Source organism: Lepus europaeus, chromosome 1, assembly GCF_033115175.1.
Source record: "Lepus europaeus isolate LE1 chromosome 1, mLepTim1.pri, whole genome shotgun sequence".
Taxonomy (NCBI): Eukaryota; Metazoa; Chordata; class Mammalia; order Lagomorpha; family Leporidae; genus Lepus; species Lepus europaeus.
In genome coordinates, this window is record NC_084827.1 from 122,210,247 (window position 1) to 122,216,246 (window position 6,000).

At 47.0% G+C, this 6,000-nt stretch overlaps 1 protein-coding gene across 1 annotated transcript in view; it reads right to left on the bottom strand.

The window, feature by feature from the left end:
• SESTD1 (SEC14 and spectrin domain containing 1) overlaps nt 1-5,576 on the bottom strand; it is a 154,211-nt gene extending 148,635 nt beyond the window's left edge. The window contains exon 1 of the mRNA XM_062188571.1: nt 5,472-5,576. The gene's annotated coding sequence lies outside the window, so the exon portion shown is untranslated. The remainder of the gene's footprint in view (nt 1-5,471) is intronic.
• Between the last annotated feature and the right edge of the window lie 424 nt (nt 5,577-6,000).

Here is a 6,000-nt window from a genome sequence, read left to right on the forward strand (position 1 = left end):
CTATCTCCTTAAATTTGTTCCTGTTAGGCTAAAACATAATTATAATAACCAGGAAAATAAATATATATTTGTATAGTATACTATGATTTAGTACTATAATTTTTTCATTTTTATTAGATGCAACTACTGAGCCTTTTCGCCTATTAATTCACATCTCATTTAACACTGTCAAGGCCCCTATAAAGCAGAAATTACTGCCATTTTCTAGATGAGAAGATGGAACATTAGAGAAGTAAGTAAGTAACTTGTCTAAGGCTACCCACCCAGGACACCAGTGTAGGGCTTGATCTCGTGTCTAAGAGAAGAGCTCACACACACATCTGCACGCATCCAATCAATCATTTACCTTACTCATATAGTGTGACAGAAAACAAGCATCAAATACCCACAGTAAAAATGGGAAAAATCAGAAAGGCCATCTCAGATCTCATCCGTCCCCCACAGTTGTCGGGTGATTTACAGGACAGACATTTTCAACCATTCCCGAGCACTGAACGAAAAGAACGAAGTTTCCTACTCTTCCTTGGAAGCTGGCTTAATCTTGACACCAATACCAGGCAAGGAGACCAAACTAAAAGGAAATGTAAATATGCTTATCCTTTGTGCTTACAGATGCAAAACTTTAAAAATGATTAAGTGAAAAACAAAAGGAATACCTGCAGCTGGACTGTATTTGTAAAAATCAAGATGATACATACATGTATATACACACGGTAGGATATATAAATGCACATCTATACTCACACATACAAACGCAAAGAGGTAAGTTAGGAACTTTGAGTACAAATGCCAAACTGCTAACAGTGCTGAGCAGAGGAAACAAGAAAGGAAGGGAGATTTTCAGCTTTTAACTTAGAAACCCATGTATTATTTGAGCTTTTATAATTAACACGCATCAGGTTTGACAATTTAAAAATTTAAGTGAAAAAGCGGGACCTACATAATCATTTTCTGTATCTCTGCTGTTTATTATAGCACAAACTAATTCTTTTATTCATGCATTAGTCATTCATTCATTTAGCACACACTGGGGATAAAACTGCTATGTGTGAACTACTGTGCTAAAGACTTGGAAAACAAACATGTGCCAGTTACCAAGTACCTGGAGACTATTACAACGGTTATTCCTTTCGTTAAAATACAACATTAAATTAAGTTAGGGGCAGACACTGGACCTGGTAGTTAAGCTCCTGACCTGACTCAGGTTCCCAACTCCAGTTTCCTGTTGATGCAGGCCCTAGGAAGCAGCACCGATGGCTGAAATACCTGGATTCTTGCCACCTGCGTGGCATGACCTGGATTGAGTTCCTAACTTCTGTGTTCAGGCCAGACCAACTGCAGCTATTACAGGCACTTGGGGGATAACCTCTCTTTCTCTGTCTTGATCTGTCTCGCAAATGAATACTTACCAAAAAAAGCCCTGTCACATTTAAGAAAAAATTTTATGTCAAAGTTTATTTTTTTGCATTTATTATTTCTTAAGTCATGTCAAAGATAAATTTTTATTTTTCTGGAATTTATACTGCTTTTACTATAAAAATAATAGTATATAATTTTTTATTTTTTTAATTAAGTCCTCATTCAACAAAGGTTAGAGTCCCTGCCATGGGTCAGGCACAATGGTGGACAATGGAAATGCAAAGATGAATTAATAGCATATGGTCCTCTCTGGTGGAGTTGAGAATTTCACATAAATGCTATATCTCATACAAAGAAGTACATTCACACCAAAATAAGCACCTCAGAAATCCAGTATCTGAAGTGAAACTGACAAACTGTCCTCTCTTTAAAAATAAAAGTTAATTCATTTTAATCCACAACAATCTTAATGTTTATGTAAAATATGAAACTCTTCAATTATTTTACCATCAAAGGGAATAAGTTAATGGAAAAACAGAGAACATGGAGATTGCAGAGGCACAGAAAGTGCAGTGTGCCTAGGAGAACACTCAGTTCTAGGCCCACCTATGCAACGAAGAAAATGTTCCTGGTTTATACCACTCTGACTCTGTTTCCCCACCGGAAGTGTGGATATCACTCCTACCTTATTACAAATGGAAAAAATTATTGATTTGAAAAAGTATGACAAAACCCGGTGAATATATGGCCATGACAACTGCTTCTTTATTGTTTGGTTTGATTTTTTATTTTTTCCCCATGTTGTCACTGATTAACCAAGCAAATTCACAAACATAATTTAACTTCTGCACGCCTCATCAACTGCAAAGAATGCAGGAAGTAGAGGCAGAAGATCAGAGTTTATGTTCAGATCCTGCCTTTTACTAACTGTAAGACTAAAAGAACACGCAAATCACTGAATCTCTTTGCACCTTGGTTTCCTAGCAATAAAATAAGAATAAATCTACCTTACAGAATTAATCAAAATCTTAAATAGCAAAATAAAGCAAAAAATACAAACTTGTAAACTATTATGGGGCTGTCATCATGGTGTAGCGGGGTAAGGTTGCTGCCTGCCACACCAGCTCCCATATGGGTGTTGGTTTGAATTCTGGCTCCACTTCTGATCTAGGTCGCTGCTAATGGCCTGGGAAAAGCAGTGGAAGATGGCCCAAGTGTTTGGGGCCCTGCGTCCAAGTGAGAGACTTGGAAGAAGCTCCTGGCTTAGGCCTGGCTCAGACCTGGCCATTGAGGCCATCTGGGGATGAACCAGAGGATGGAAGATTTCTCTCTTTGTCTCTCCCTCTCTCCTTCTCTGTAATTCTTACTTTCAAATAAGTAAAAATAATAATAATGCAACTATTATAAATGAAATAGACATTTCTCCAAAAAATATATTCAAATGGCCAGGAAGAACATGAAAAGATGAAATGTAAATGAAAACCACAGGACACCAGTTCAAAGCTACTAACATGGCTATCACCAAAAAAGACAAGCAGTAACAAGTGTTGGTAAGGATGGAAAGAAAATGGAACCCTCATGAACTGCTGGTGAAAACATAAAACAGTTTAGCAGTTCCTCAAAAACTCAGAGGGACCACAGACACAGTAACTCCACACCCCAGTATATTCCCAAATGAAAATATCTATCCACACAAGAACCTGTAAATGAGTATTCACAATTTTCATAATAGCCAAAAAGTGAAAACTCAAATGCCCATCAACTGATGAATGGATAGATACAATGTGGCACAGGCACAGCATGGAATATTATTCTGCCATTAAAAAGGAATGCACCATCAACACATGCTAAAATACCGATGGACACTGGAAGCATGAGGCTAAGTGAAAGATGCAAGGGTCACATGTTGTATGATTCCATTTATATGAAATGTCCGAAACCGGCAAAACCATGAAGACAGAAACAGATCAGTGGTTGCCAAGTGCAGGGGAGAGGAAACAGCAGCCAGTGGACACAGGTTTCTTTTCAGGGTGATGAAAATGGTCTTAAATTAGTGCTGATGTTTGCACCATCTTGCGACTACACGAAAACCACCAGCTGTATGCTTTAGAAGAGTGACTTCTATGACACACCAAATTATATCTCAAATAAAACTATTATGGAAGTTTAAGCTTAAGCTACTTTTTATTAGTGAATATCCCTGCTTTTCTCAAGAGGCCACTCCTGTTTCTTGTAACAGCTATAAAAGCTCTTTGAAGTAAGATATTTCACAGATGATCAGTATTTTTAGAGGAGTAAACACTACCTTCTCAGTGAAACTTCCTACAAATCAGATTTAGTACAATTTTACTTCTTCAAAAGAAATGTTCTTTTCAAGGAGTCTGTGCACATGTGATATTTTCTATTTTTTTAATTAGCAAATATTTAGCTTTCAGATACTTCATTAGTAAGAGCACCTGTTTAAAGTGTTATTAAGCATCAATGAATTAAAACCCAAGTAGATGTTAGCTTCTCACCTCTTTCTGTCCCCTGCACTCTGCTGACAGATTTCTGGTACTTGACTAGATCCTAACCTCTGTCTGTCAATGATTCCTTCCAATCACTATGCCCAGAGTTAAAGGACTCTGTAAACTCTTTAAATGTGACCAACTCACTTTTCTAATGTTGGGGAACTTATTAAGGGCAGGCCTGAATTTTTAGGTTAGTCTAGAATGTTGGAATAAATATTCAGCAAAATGATTTCCTGGAATTTGAGAAATAAAAACAATCAATAGAGTTGTGTAATGCTTTCCAGGTCCTTTGGGAATTCTTTCATAGTTTAGTCATGGGGTAAAGACAGGCACCAACTTTTGTCCACAGAGAGTAATAAGTTTAAAGGCTTCCTGGTTCTAGAACAAAGAAGCATTTTCTTGCTCAAAGCAAAAACGAAGGTATCTTCCTTCTATTTAGTATTGTTATACTAAAATAGCACACCCATGAAAGCAGCTAGGTAAGGCCTGACACAGGCTATGTAAACAAAGACGAACTGTTCTTTAGTGGGTTCTGACACCAAGAAATCAGGACTGACCAAGCCAACAAAAAACCCCTTATGGATGAAGATTTTCCCACACGGGGTACTCCGAGTGGCAGCTATAATCTGAGGGCTTGCCAAGCCACGCTGGGATGCGTGGTGGGCACGCCTGGCACACACCTAACCTGACGACCTGTCAAGCAGCAGCTGCTATCCAGTTACTCCCAACTTCTCCGGATGTCTGGGTCTCCGGGAGACATGTCAAAGCCCCCGGGGCACGCTGCACCGGGCTGTCACACACAGCAGCCTCCAGCCCAGCCCCTGCGTCCCACGCTGAAATCCCACCCGCACCCTCCGGGGCCGGCCACGCTGCGGCTCTTTCCGAACACGAGGCTACCTAAAATATCAAAAATAAACAGAGAGCCGTGGATCCCGGCCAACCCACTCCCTCCCTCCCCTTTGTGACTCCGGTAACCTCCCGCAGGCCCGGGGAAGCCAAGCCCCACGCGGCGAGGGAGGCATCCAGGAGCCTGGGCTCAGCCCGGGGGGCCTCGCGCCCGTGTCCCCCACCCACCGGGCTGGACTGGTCACCGGTCACACAAAGGAACCGCCGCGGGCGCTGGACGCGGGGACTCGCCCCGCAGCCGGGCGCCGCATCTGCTCCCAGCAACGCCGGGAGGGCGAGACCCGCTGGAAAAATCAGGATTAACGCCCAGACCTGTTGCACGATTCGGGTCCCTTTCACCCCGAAAGGAACAAGGGCGCTCAGGAGGGGAGAAGCGCGCAGCCCCGGCTCTCGGGCTCTGCGGGCCGCTGCTGCTCCCGGGCTGGAGGCGCAAAGGGGCAGGGGCGGCCCGCGGGCTCCCACCTCCGGCGCTTTGTCTGCGGAGGCGGCCGGGCGGAGAGCGGGGGCGGCCGGAGGGCAGCGGGGCCGGCGGGCTGCAGGCGCCCCTCCCTCACGGCGCGGCCCGCGCCGGCGAAGAAAGCCGGGCCCGCCGCCGCCGCCAACGCCGCCAACGCCGCCTCGCGCTCGCCGCCCGGCCGCCGGGCCTGCGCGCTCCTCCCGCCTGGGCCGCCCGGCCGCGAGGCGGGCCACACTCACCTGGCCGGTGCTGGCGCTGGCGCTGGCGGCCGGCGGCTCCGGGGCTTCGCGGAGGACACGGGGACGCTGGCTCGGCGCGGGCGGAGGCGGAGGGCGAGGCGGGAGGAAGGCGGGCTGGGGGCGGAGCGGGCCTGGGTGGCGGCGGCTCCAGTCACTCGCCGCAAATCGCGTCCCGGCCCCTCCGTGCGTCAGGCGGGGGGCGGCGGCGGCGGCGGCGCGGGTGGCCCGGCGACCTCCCGGCACCCGCGGCCCGACCCGCGTCCGCGCGACCTCGCGCGCGCTCGGGCGGCTGCGGCGCGGCGACCCCGCCCGGCGCGGACAGGGGGCGGGGCGGGGCGTCCGGCGGGCGGCTGGGGGCTGGGCGGGAGTCGGGGGGCGCCCACGCTCCGGGTGGTCCGCACCCCTGGCTAAGCGGCGAGCGTCCGGCCGGGAAGGTGGCGGGAGGGGGTGGCAGAGGGAGTCCTGGGGTCAGCAGCCCTGGGCTTACGAAGGGTCCCGCTGCCCGGCATCCCGGCAGGGCATTTGCTTC